The sequence below is a fragment of the Myotis brandtii genome, unplaced genomic scaffold (genome assembly GCF_000412655.1).
Source record: "Myotis brandtii unplaced genomic scaffold, ASM41265v1 scaffold355, whole genome shotgun sequence".
Lineage (NCBI taxonomy): Eukaryota > Metazoa > Chordata > Mammalia > Chiroptera > Vespertilionidae > Myotis > Myotis brandtii.
In genome coordinates, this window is record NW_005363642.1 from 1,651,341 (window position 1) to 1,665,341 (window position 14,001).

Sequence of the window (14,001 nt, forward strand, 5' to 3'; positions counted from 1 at the left end):
GCGCCCCCCTCCTTGCCTGGGGGGGGGGGGGCGTCAAATGTGGGCTCACCCTGAGGCAAAGACTTTCTCATCTTGTGGTCCCTAGTACACCTGTAAAATGCACACTATCGGGTACCCACCCCCAGACCTACAAAATCTGTCTTCAGGAGTGGGGCCCGGAAGCCTGCATTGCTGACAAGCTCCTCCGTGATGCTTATGTGCCTTAAAGTTGAGGGCCACCTCCCAGAGCCCGGGGAGCAGAACTGCCTCACAAATGTTAAAGCTCTCATCATATTAAGCTGGGAGGTGGGTCCCCACTGCAGACCAAAGCCCTGGCCTCCATCAGCTCTTGATTCTTCCCTGTCCCTGCCACAGCTGCTTTCATCTGGACCACCCGACCTCCAGGCCCAGACCCCACACCCCACTAGCCAGCCACCCTGGGGGGCGGGGGCCACAGCCTCCTTATAGCCCTAAGTCAGAAGGCCTCTCCCTTCTCTTCCTGACCTGCCTTCTAAGCTGGTTGGCCTCTACTACATTTCTGGAGCCTCAGAGGACCCATCCACCATCCATTCATTTACCCATTCATTCATTCATTCACTCATCAGCATAAGGCTGGTGATCATTTCTCCTTCTGGGGCTCATCGTCCAAGGAGAAGATGAATTAAAAACCAATTAGGAAAACTAATTAAAAACTGTGATGAAGGCTGCGAAGACCGCAACCAAGGATTGAAAAGCGGGGCCGGTGGGTGGGAGGGAACCTGCTTCGTGCCTGCCTACCTTTAAATGCCCCTGGAGGCATGGAGATCACCCTCAACATCGCTCACTCACCTGTGCAGCTGGCATTTATTGGGCAGCATTGTCTATTCCATCAAGAGGACGTTTAGTTCTGTGGAGCATCCCAGGGCCCTGAGAGCCAATGAAGCAGTGACAGGAACCCAGTCTGCTGTGGTTCTCGGACTTGAGAGGGCGCGAGTGCCACTCGGGGGAATCTGCCTTGTCAGGGTCTAGGTGGGTGGGTGTTCCAGACACTTCCGGGACTATACTGAGAAATGCAGCTTTGGGGAGTCTGTCCTTAGGTGTAAAAGCACCACGAGGTGTGAGGTGTGCGGCAATGGCGCCTGACCCTGGGGCGTGCCCCATTGAATGAGCTCTTTGCGGGCCTCAGTCCTTTTCCTCTGGTGCTGAGCGTGCTTCTGGGGAGGCATGCCTGGGCCAGTGCGACCTGTTGGCCGCGTCTCGGCACTGGTGCTGCTTAAATGCTTCTGCACTTGACCTGCTGAGTGGCAGCGATCTGCCATCAGCCCAGTTCTGTGTTGAGTAGCTTTGGGGCCACCGTGGACTCCTTTTCAGTGCAGGATGGGGTTTTTCTGTCCATCTACTTGTTCATTCATTGTTCATTTTCCACCGAGTACTCCGTGCCTGCTATGTTCCAGGCAGGGTGTGAGGCTTTGAAAACACAGGGGCGAGCAAATCCAGGCATCCTCCCTGAAGCAGGACACCCGCCCCACAGAGAGGCCACCAGCACAGTGCAGGGTGACATCGGGCCAGGGACAGGACAGGGTGCCACCTCCTGGAAAACTCAGGCGTGGGGTGGGTCGGAGCAGCCACACGCTTGGGGTTTGGAGGATGCTACAGGAGCCTCTGGAGGAAGGTGGGTCTACAGTGCCCCAGCTTCCCAGCCAGGTGGCTTTTCTCTAGTTTCCTGGTGGCCACGTGGAAACAAACCAGCAGCCCTCAGAACCAGGAATCTGGTAAGCCTCATCCCCGGGCAATGCACGAATTTCCTTCTCCAAAACTTGAGGGGTGCGTGAGAATCTGAAATGACCCCATGGATTTTCCTGGCTGGTTGCCGCTACTGTACAGCACTTAGCATCCACATCCATCGTGATGCCAAGGTTTTGTGACTCATGAGAGCTGCCTGCCCTGCATTGCCGAGGTGGGAACGAGGTGATGGCGTCAGGGAGAAAATACCCACATTTCTTACCTGTAGGCAGAGTCAGCCCTCACTCGGTGCTTATGAGCAGTTACTCAAGAACATCAACAACAAAGAAAACTAACTGAGACATCCAGGAAGCAAAAATTAGGACCAAATATATTACTGGTAACAACTGTATTTGAAGGAACTGTAGTTTGCGCATGTTAGGACATTTTTATACAGTACTGTAATTCTTTCATGGGGGGGAGGGGGCTATGGATGGAGACAGACTAACTCGTTTTGTTATTCGCATTAAAATTACTTTGGGTCTCTGTCAAGTGAGTTTGGAAAATTGATGTGTAGCTCTGAGTGAATGTATATATTTATACCCGAACGCGGGAGAATTGGAGACCTCCCCCCAGTCCTCCATCCTCTGCGGCAGGTTGGTGGCCTGTGTGCATCCCTAATTGACAGGCTGAGGTCCTGGGATGCTCTGTATTAACTGATGCCGAGGACACCTGGACCCCCAAGCCTGTATGTAAACATACTAAACATAGTAGCTTAGATAGAAGCTGTAGCATCATTTAAAACCTGCCTGGATGGGGAATGACTAAACTTGCTAATCGTTGAAAGGCTACTTACAATACAGCGCATTGGGCAGTTTTGTATATTGGGGGCGTGGTGGTGATGAGAAAATGCAGGGAAAGGCCTAGAGGTTAAGTCTGAACCTTGGTTTGTGGACAAATGTGATTTTAGGGTATTAGATACTTTCTCCTTAATGTGCCTTTAAAATAGTACATTTTCTATGTTTTGTATAATCTGAAACTGTACATGAAAAATAAAGTTTAAAACCAAATCGCCCAGAGCCACAGCCTCGAATGTGCCCACGCGTGCCAGCATCTAGGTTAGAATGCTGCCATGTCGAGTGGCAGGCGGTCATTTGATTTCTCATCAAGATGTAAGTGTGGTTTTTACAGCCAGCAGTTGGTGCCTGACAATTCGTCATAGGACAGACTCCCACCACCTTTGCCTGGATGAACCAACCGCAACTGCTCAGGACCTGGGCTTCCAGAAGGCTCCATGCTGGGTTAACGATCTGCTAATACCATCTTAAACTTCGTAATGATATTTCAGCAAACAGCCCCACATTCTCATTTTGCAATGGTTTCCACAAAATATGTAGACAGTCCTTTCTCTTCCTTTTTCTTTTTTTCAGTATGGCTTACATTCAGTATTATTTTGCACTAGTTTTGTTACTGGGCGGGGTCTGGGCCCAGAGGGGGTCTGTCTAGGCCTGACCAGTAGTGTGTGGGTTCTTGACTTTGTGCAGGAAGGATTGTGCAACACAAGTCCAGGTGATTTTTAAAATATATATTTTATTGATTTTTTACAGAGAGGAAGGAAGAGTGATAAAGAGTTGATGGGAGAGAAACATCAATCAGCTGCCTCCTGCACACTCCCTACTGGGGATGTGCCCGCAACCAAGGTACATGTCCTTGACTGGAATCGAACCTGGGACTCTTCAGTCCGCAGGCCGACGCTCTATCCACTGAGCCAAACTGGTTAGGGCAAGTCCAGGTGATTTTGAGAGCACGTTTATTCAAGCTGGGGACAGTGTGAACAAAGGAGGGGCTTAGGGTAGAAGGAGCAAGGAGAGAGCTGAGGCAGGGCTGCTTTGGCTCACTGAGAAATAGGTCACAGTAAATGAAGTGAGCTCACTGGGAAAGTCAGAGAAAATGGGGGCCTTGGAGACAGGTTCAGGGAGTAAGCCTGGGATGAGCTGCCGCTGCCCGCTGCTCCCTTGGTGGCAAGTGTCATGAGGACCCATAGAGTTTAGGAAAAAGAAAGCAGAGTTACAAGGTGTGGGGGTGCTCTAGCAAGAGCATGCCATGGATCCTTTGTCTTGAGGCTTTATATCTTTCTCTGGCCAGTGGGAATCCTAGGGAAGGTTTCAGAGGAGGTCTTCGCAGAATTTTCATTAGCTCTTCAGGTGTGACCTTCAATATGTTGACTCATCCAAAGGTGCGTAGATAGGTATCAGGAGTTATTTCCTGGTTAGTTTTATTTTCAAAGAACATCATTGAAGAGGGATGGGACAGAGGCTGTTCTGCCCCCCAGACGGTCTGGAATGTGGAAACCATTTGTTCCTAAGTGTCCTTGGTTAGGGAAGAGAAAACATTGTCATTCATTAGCTGGCTGTAAACTGCTCAAATTGTTTGGCCTTGTTTGATTATTCTGCCACCGTTTCCCTTATAATACTTGTCAAGGAATTTCCCTAGCTTTTTACTATCCTGCCACAGTTTCAGGTGTAGGATATAGTGGTTAGACAATGATATACTATGCAAAATGCTCCCCCTGATATTTCTAGCCAGCCTGTTCTTTAGTTTGTATTTAATGAAGACTTCTGCTTTAAAGGTTTGGGTGATGATGAAAATCAGACTATCTGTATTACACACCCCACTGAAAAAAAAAAGCAGCCAGAAAAAGAGAGAATGGAGAGATCTTTAATTTTTATCTAAGGAATGCCAAAAGCAGTTAAAGCTACCTATCTAAGGAACCCATGTTTCCTTGTCTCCACACAGGGGTTGCAAACTAAAACTTCTGGGGGCCACTGCCCATATTCTTTGTTTCTGGGTTTTTGTCCATTTGGCAGGTGGATGGTAGTCACTCCAGCCCACTCAGTTTTATATTTATTCCATTAGGGAAATTATCTTTTTCATCTACCAAATATTTGTGGCCTAGCATGACTTATCCTGGAGTATGAAAGTCTACCTCTGGTTTAGAACTTGCCTCGCCCATCGCTGCAAATCTCCAAATCCTTGGAGATTCTCCATCTATTTTAAATTGTAGGCTTCAGGCAGAAAGAATCTCAGTAAAACCATCTTTTTTTCCATTTTACCGTTAGATGGGCCATGTTTGCCCCAAGATTGACTTTTTCTTGTAGGAGTTTACTGAGGGTTCTAAGAAGATGAACATGTCAACATCTCAATGTGTTTCTACAACTTGTTCTACCACTATAACATCCACAGATATATGGTGGGTAAAATAAGTGGAAATTTATTTTTTATTTTTTTAAAGATTTTTTTATTGACTTTTAGAGAGAGAGGAAGGGAGAGAGAGAGAGAGAAACACTGATGTGAGAGCAAAACATCAATTGGCTGCCCCCTACATGCTCCCTACAGGGGACTGAGCCCACAACCCAGGCTTGTGCCCTGACCCAGAATCAAACCGGCAATGTTTTGGTGCACGAGATGATGCCCTACCAACTGAGCCACATCAGCCAGGGCAAAGTAGGTGGCAATTTAAATCAAGGTTAACCTATGACCTGTGGGCCAAATCAGCCCACTACCTGATTTTGTAAACATTATTGGCACACAGCCACACCCACTAATTTACATATTGTTCCTGGCTACTTTCAAAGGCAGAGTTGAGTAGTTGCAAAAGAAACCATATGGACCACTAAGCTTAAGATATTTACTATCTGGCTCTTTACAGAAAACATTAACCAAACCTTGGTGTAAACCAAATGTTTTACAATAGCAATGCAAGGGCCTAGAATGCCCTCTGCTCTGCCACCTCCGCTGGGCCAATTCCACATTAGAGTGCTTGGTGCTCATCCCAAATTTAAGATTAGGGTTCTTAGTTGCAAGCAACAGTGACTGCAGTTGATTTAAACAGGAAAGGAATTTATTAAAAGGAAATCAGGTGGCATACATGCTTGGAAATATACAGCCAACCCCCCACCCTCCAATTGCCTCAGATTGTTCCACAGTACTCAAATTCTCCCACAACGACATCAAAATTACAACTAAACCACAGAAAAACCACCATTCAGAACCATCTGAAATCTAACAGAATAGAAGTCCTACAACTAAGGATACAAAGAAGTAGCCACATCGAGACTGGTAAGAGAACTGGTTCCACACCAGACAAAAATCTGCAGGAATATCTTGGATAAAAAGGTCCCTTCTGAGGAGCGAGGGGTCCCAGCCCCACACCAGTCCCCCGCCCCTCCCCCACAGCCCAGGGCCCCAGCACCAGAAAGAGATGTCCCCATGACTTCTGGCTATAAAAACCAGCAGGGATTGTGGCTGAGTGAATAGAGGGCTTCTGGAGTCCCAGGCAGTACCTCTTAAATGGCTGGCTCAAACTTACTTGGACTCATTCATTCTGAGCTCCAGCATTGGAGCGCCAAGGACATATGAGGAGGAACTGAGTTGTCTGGCATTGAAGCAAGAGCTGGAGGGGCAGCTTTATCCCAGGCAGAAGTGCTGGCAGAGGCCATTGTTTCTTTGCTGAGCCCTCCCCCAACAGAGCTAGCAGGCAGGTGCCATATCTGAGTCTCCATCAACTTGGTTATCACTGTTCACCTGCCCTGGTGATTCCCTGAGATCCTGCCCCACCCAACTCTGGGTCCAACCCAAGCCATTTCCAATGGCTTTTCCTTATAAACAGCCCATCTTGACTCATGCTTGGATGTTCCTAAAATATCAACAACAACAAAAAAGTATCTGGCCTTCACATGCCATGTACATCTCACTAAGTGGCCTCGGGTCCAGCACTAGCAGCAGCTGGCCTTTGTTCATAGCTTGGCCTCTGCTGGGCACCTCCAAGCCTAACACAAGTAGCAGCCACCTGCTGGTTGCGTTGTAGCTCATACCAGGTGGTACAGTGCAGGGCACAAGTGGCAACTGACTTCCTGGGAGGCCTCAGAGATAGCACCCCCAGTGGACAGCTTCAGGCCACATCGAAGCACCACCCAATCTCCTCCATAAGGGACATTCTCAAGGGGAAAACTTAGCAGGCACCAGAACCCCACTGAAATAAGTCCTGCTCCATGAGGTTGGCCACTGCACAGCTGATCCACCAGGGTGGTCACAGCCATTCCTCACAGCCAATTAACCTGGGGATAAATCCCTCCCATTGAGGTGCCAACAGCAATCAAGGCTCAACTACAACAGGAGGGCCCACATGGGGTAGCGGCACACATGGAGTGCCCAGCTCAGGTGATCAGGGAAGCTATGTCATGGACCCTACAGAACACCCACTATATAAGACCACTTTACCAAGTCCAGCAGACATAGCAGCTCTACCTATGAAACAAACACAGGAAGGCTGCCAAAATGAGGAGACAAAGAAATGTGTCCCAAATAAAAGAACAGAACAAAACTCCAGAAAAAGAACTAAACAAAATGGAGACAAGGAATCTACCAGATGTAGAGTTCAAAACACTGGTTATAGGATGCTCAAGGAACTTATGGGAAGAGTACATGAACTTGTAAAAACTAAAACATAGAGGTAGAAACATAAAAACAGAACTAGAAAACATAAAAAGAACCAGTCAGAAATGAAGAATACACTAACTGAAAAGAAAAATACATTACAGTAGAGTAGATGAAACAGGGGATCAAATCAGAGATTTGGAAGACAAGGAAACAGAAAACATCCAATCAGAACAGCAAAAGAGAAATCCAAAAAAGTGAGGATAGTATAAGGACCTTCTGGGACAATTTCAAGCAGACCAACAATTGCATCATGGGAGTACCAAAAAAAGAAGAGAGAAAACAAGGAATTGAAACCTATGTGAAAAAATGACAAAAACCTCCCCTAATCTGGTGAAGGAAATAGACCATACAAGTCCAGGAAGTGCAGAGTCCCAAACAAGATGAACCCAAAGAGGCCCACATCAAGACACACAATTAAAATGCCAAAGGTTAATGACAAAGAGAGAATCTTAAAAGCAGCAAGACAGCCGAAACCGGTTTGGCTCAGTGGATAGAGCGTCGGCCTGCGGACTGAAAGGTCCCAGGTTCGATTCCAGTCAAGGGCATGTACCTGGGTTGCGGGCACATCCCCAGTAGGAGATGTGCAGGAGGCAGCTGATCGATGTTTCTCTCTCATTGATGTTTCTAACTCTCTATCTCTCTCCCTTCCTCTCTGTAAAAAATCAATAAAATATATTTTAAAAAAAAAAAAAAAGCAGCAAGACAAAAGTGGTTAGTTACCTACAAGGGACCTCCCATAGGACTGTCAACTGATTTCTAACAGAAACTTTGCAGGCCTGAAGAGATTGGCAAGAAATATTCAAAGTTATGAAAAGCAAGACCTACATCCAAGATTACTCTACCCAGCAAAGCTATCATTTAGAACTGAGGGACAGATAAAGAGCTTCCCAGACAAGAAAACACTAATTTACAGAATTTAAGCAGTGATTTTACAATAGAAACGAATTTATTTATAAATGTTAATTATTTGGTTTAACACTAAAGAATAAATCAAGAAAATCATAATTATTACAGATTACTGTATGGTTGTCACTGAACACAACGCAGAAGAGGGTGTGTCCCACACATTACACTCCTAAGGTGTGTGTGTATGTGTGTGTCAAACTGTTTAGGGTACAGATGGAATACTTGTGAAAATGCAGATTCTAGACCTGCTAAATATCTAAGGTCATGACCCAGAATCTAAATTTTATAAACCTTTCAGGTTATTTTGCTGACCACAAGTTTGCAAGCCATCATTTTAAGGGATCAGACCTATGTACATAATCACATGGATTTTCATTTTACCTTTAGCAGTAAACCTGGAACGAGAAATATTTTATATATAGACGTGTATATGGATTTCTACTCCCCCCTCCAAGAAATATGTGTCCAAAAAGTTTCCTCCTTCCAATGTATTTGCTTTATGGACATCGAAGGCCAAGTGGCCAGAGTGAATGAGCAAGTAATGCTACTGCCTCCTAGTGGTGGTGTGTGGCCACACAACAGAACAATAAAATACTGCAGCAAAGATTACATCGTTTCACATCCAATTTAGCCAAATCCAACGTAGCTGACAGAAGCTAACGTGGGTTATTCCTCATTACTTTACATTTAACTCTATTATGACCAGAACATTGCTGGGTACCTATCTTCATTGAGCTCAATTTATTAATTTTTAGCCATTTGATTCTTGTGATCATGCTTTCAGTTACTATAATATTACTACATTGAGACAGATTTACAGTTTGCAACTGGATGTCTGAGTAGAATTTACTATTTCTCAGTGTTGGCCCAACTGACGTTTGGACCAGATAATTCTCTGTCGTGGGATGTCCTGTGTGTGTCAGATATTGAGCAGCATTTCTGGCCTTCACCCCCTAGATGCCAGTCGCACACACCCCCCAAAACTGTGACAACCCAAAATGTCTCCAGACATTGCCAGGTGTCCCCTGGGGAGGGGAGGCAAATTGCCCTCATTTGGGAATCACGGCTGTAGGGTTTTATGCACCAGGAAATATGGTGATTGGCAACCATAGGCAGCTTGAGGGTGAGGGTGCTGTTGGAAATTGCTAGTGAAGGTGGCGGGCCCAAAACATCTCCCACCAGTGGGCAAAGCGAATGACAGCCTACCACTGTGGCCCCCGGCATATCTTTGAACACCCAGGGGAATAGCACAGGATGTGCCTGGTCCCCAAACAAACTGCACGTGTGCTCAATGTTCATTATCGACTAAAACAGAGAGACCAGAGCAACCAAAAGGAAGTTATTTTCTGTAGTCGTGTTGGCAGCAAAGTGGCACCAGGTGTTAGATGGGTGGGGTCAGACTAGACCTGGGTTCAGAAACCTTGGTGCTTGGGTTCTGGCTAGAAAAGAATTCAGACCCAAGACTCAAACTATAGGGAAAGTTTATTTAGAAAGTCACAGCAGAGGTAGAAACAGTGAGCTGTAGAAGAAATGGGCTCAGGAAACAAATTACAAGGGCAAAAGAAGGGGCCCCTAGAGCTCAGGAGGGAGAAGGATAAAGGTAACGCCTAGAGGGGAAGAGGAGGATGGGAAAGGCTTGCGTGTGCTCCTGGGAGGGAGAGTGTGCTAGGGCTCTGTCCTCAGGGCTTTTAAAGGTGGGGACTTTAGGGGCGGGGCCAGGGGAGGACCTTAATAGAATATGCATCAGCTTTCCAGATGTGTCCTTCCAGGATCGTGGTCTCCACTGATGGGTCGGCGCCAGGGCTGGGGGTCATTAGTCATTGCAGCTGGTCCTGAGGTCAGCCATGGCAGCATTTGCCTGGTTTTGTTGCTTCTCGGGGCCTGGAGCGGAAACACAGCTGAGGCCTAGTTGTTATCCCCAGGGGTCGATGCTTAAGGAGTGGTCTGCACTGGCCCACGTGGGAGTCTCCTGATGCCCCTCTTCGGCCCCTTGTTCCTCCTCCAAGGGGGTCTACTGCATGATTATCGACATGCCAGGGCAGGAAAGGTCAGGGGAGGGTCAGGACCCCATGACCAGCGATATGAAAGGTCAGGGGGTCTAAATCACATGACCACCAGTGCTAGGGGAGGAAAGGTCACCCTGGGGGCGGGGTCCTTGTTTTCCCAGTTTTGCCCGTTGCTAGGCACCCGGGCTTTTGCCTCTGTTGACCTTCTGTACCTGGCCCATCATCCTTTCTCTGCTCGTGTCTGTCTAACTGCCTACCACAGAAGGACATAGTGTAATTTCACCAGGGGCTTGGACACATGCAAGAAAAGGGAGGTAAATGTATGGTTTTTATGTTTTGTTTTTGCCAGGAGGGGAAGTTAAGCTGCCATGATATGCTGCCGCCTCATCCAGAGAGGAATGGAGGGTAAAAGGACCGATGGAGAGGTGAGAGCCCAGCCAGAAGAGCATCCACATTCCCAGTGGGCCCAGAGTTGGTGATGCGGGATCGGGTATTAACAAAGCCACCACCACACCTCTGTCCTCTTAGCTGTTTGGGCTTGTGTTTTCCTGGAGCTTGCCTCTCTCCTCTTTGCCATCCTACAGCAGCCTTTGTCCCAAAAGCCCCACAGACCTTCCCAGATATCTGATGGGGAGGAAACATGGACCCCGCTGAGCTGGCTGCCTACATTCAAATCTGGTCCCAGCACTTCCCTGCTGTGTGATTTGGGGCAAACTGCTTGATATCTCTGGGCCTCTGCTTCCTGGAGAATGGGAACAGCCATAGCAGAAAGAGCAGGGGGTCAGTGCTCAGTCAGGGCTATCCATCCCTTATTATTGTCAAGTCATTGGGCCAAGGCCACCTGCCAGGTATGTGGCAGATTCAAGGCTTGACATTAGATGTTCTGACTCCAAGTCCTGGGTTCTCAACCTCACCACATGCCCGAGCCACTGGGGAAGCTTCCGAAGCCTGGATCCCACCGAGGTTGCCCTTTAATCGGCCTGGGAAGCAGCCTGGGTGTGGAAGTTGTTAAAATTCTCCAGGTGATCCCAGCGTGCACGTGGGCGGAGAACCTCTCTCTGCTCCACGCACGTTATGACTCAGGTGCGATCTAACGACCGTCAGAATTGCGCAGTATTTAATGAGACGAGAACCAGCAGGGAAGAAAGGATGTTCACAGGGGATGGGTGATCACCACCTCCAATGTCTGGCTTATTTCACTTAGCATAATGCCCTCCAGGTTCGTCCAGGCCGTAACACATGACTGGGTTTCCTTTTTATGCCTGAATAATATTCTACTGCACATGCATCCATATTCTCTTCATCCATCCTTCTGTCCATGACTGTTTAGATTGTTTCCACCTCTTGATTCTGCTTACATGAGGTCCCTAGAGTAGTCAAAGGCATAGAAACAGAAAGTAGATGGTGGGTGCCAGGGCTGGGGAAGGGATCATGGAGAGTTGCTGTTCAAAAGTTCAGAGTTTCAGTTATGCAAGATGAGAAAGTTCTAGAGAGCTGCTGTACAACATCCTGCCAATAGTTAACAACACTGGATCGGACACTTTGTTAGGAGGGGGGATTTCATGTTATGCATTTTGTTTTTTTACCATCCTAGCTTTAACATATATATATTTTTTATTGATTTCAGAGAAGGGAGAGAGAGAGAGAGAGATCGATGATGAGAGAAAATCATTGCTCAACTGCCTCTTGTACGCTCCCCCCCCCCCCCCCCCCCCCCCCGCCGCTACTGGGGGGTCAAGGATGCAACCCAGGCATGTGCCCTAATCAGGAATGGAACTGTGACTTCCTGGTTCACAGGTCAATGCTCAACCACTGAGCCACGCTGGCCAGGCCACCATCCTAATTCTTTTTAATGGCAGCATTAAGGGGGTGGTTCAGACAAGTCTGAAGACTCCAGAGGGGGCAGAGGTCACACACAGTGGGGCTTCCTGGAGGAGGTGGTGGTGGCTGAGCTCACCTGAACCTGGGCTTTCTGGGAGGAGAGGCAAAGGGTGGAGCCAGCTCGTGGAGCCGCTGCCTGGGGTGGGAGAGGCCGGCTGCCGGGAGTTCATGCGGTGGGCTGACCCCTTTTAGTAAAAGCTGCAGACATTAACCCTCCCAGAGTTCCCTCCGCTGGTTAGAAGGCATGGCCTGCCTCCCCAGCCTCCCTGCTTCTGGGTGAGTTGACACAGTAACCAGAGTACCTATTAAAGGGAGGATGACTCAGCCTCCAGTGCTTGTCTCAGTCTTGCTTGGCTTGTTTTCTGGCAAAGGAGGCAGAGGGAGCCAATGGGCAAAATGGGGCAAAATGCATCAACTTGCCAGATTTCGCCTGCAGCTCAACTGGTTTCACATTTAGCCTAGAGTTCTGTCTGGTCGTGTGTGAAAACGCCTTTGTAATTTGCTCGCGGGAGAAAAGCCGTTTCTTGAAGTGTGGTCCATGGAGTCGCTGCCATGGAATTCCCTGGGGAGTGTGCTGAGCATGCAGTGTTCTGGACCCCATCCCAGATTCAGTGAGTGGGACCCTCAAGGGTGAGGCCTGGGAATCTGCCATTTTCACAAGCTCTCCAGGGATTTGGGCTGCAGGCTGTCGGTGGATGAAACCGGGCATATTTCACGGGGTGCTTAACAATGTAAACTAGCGCAGGCAGCCCCAATCAGGAGGCGGGATAACCCGCCCACGTGAACGTCCTTTCTTCTCTGCGGCTGCTGGCCTTTGTCTCACCGGACGTGACAGACACAGTGGGCCTCAGAGGAGAGTTGGAAAGGCAATGACCCGACTTCAGTTCAACCCCAAACGATACATTTTAAAAAGGGAAATCTCATCTCCTACTCGTGACCCACAGGTTTTCAAAATACCTGTTCATCACGTTGATGTGGATGTTTGTTTCTTCCTTTGTCTAATATGCAATCCCCTTGCTTGGTAACAACACCCCCGATTCCTTTTGGGGAGTCCTCTCCCTCTCCCTAGGGGCAAGCTGGTGGGCAGGTCAACCAAGGTGTCTCGTGATGTGTGACCCAAACCAGGCCAGTCGGTGTTTCTCTCCTAGGCAGTGAGGATGGAGATCCCTGTTGGCCTTCAATCTCTTGAGCAGCTGCATCTTATCTAGTCTCCATCAGTCCCTCTCCTTTCGATGGCCGCTTTGCCCCTTTCTGGGCCTTCTCTAGTCTGTGCTGAAATTCTGGGGGCCTCCTCGGTCCCTCACATAAATCCCTCTGATGCTTAACTTTTGCATCATTTGACAACTCTGAAGGTCCTTTCTCCCTCTCTTCTTTCTTTTATTTATTTTTTCTTTTTTTAAAAGCTTCTTCCCTTATGTCTGCATGGCGCCACCCTGTTCTGGAAAGCTTTGTTCTGTGCTTATTTGTCACAGGGAGAGGGGAAGAGCTGATGTGGGGATGGTAATGTGAGCCATTTCTGTGCTCTTCATTTTGCCATTCAACTTAGTCCATCAGAAAAGCTGGACATTTCATCACAGACAACACAGAGTACGTTGCTTCCATAGTCTCCTTGCGTTTTGAGTCTTCCCACTTGCATTGAATTCTCAGCTGACATCAATGGTCTTTAGTCTCCACCATTCGCTTCCAATTTGGTGAAAGGGTGCAAGGAGGAATGAAGTGAGGAGGGGATGATTTGCCTGATGATAAAATAAATCCACCTGCAAGGGCTTTTATTTCCAGAAAGAACTGATGCTCCAGGACAGGGATCACAGCCAGGAAAGAGTTTCTGACTCTTGAGTTTAGAAAAGCCAACTAACTGCTAGGGCAATTCCAGTTACAGTTTGTGAATCAAGTAGAGAATAAAAAATCAACTGAGAACCTGTGGGGGTCTGGGAGGAAAAGGCCAAGGGGTACCTAGATATCAGCAAAAAAGGGCTACATGGGCACCATGTTTCAAACATGTGACTTAACGGTATTGTGACACTCAATT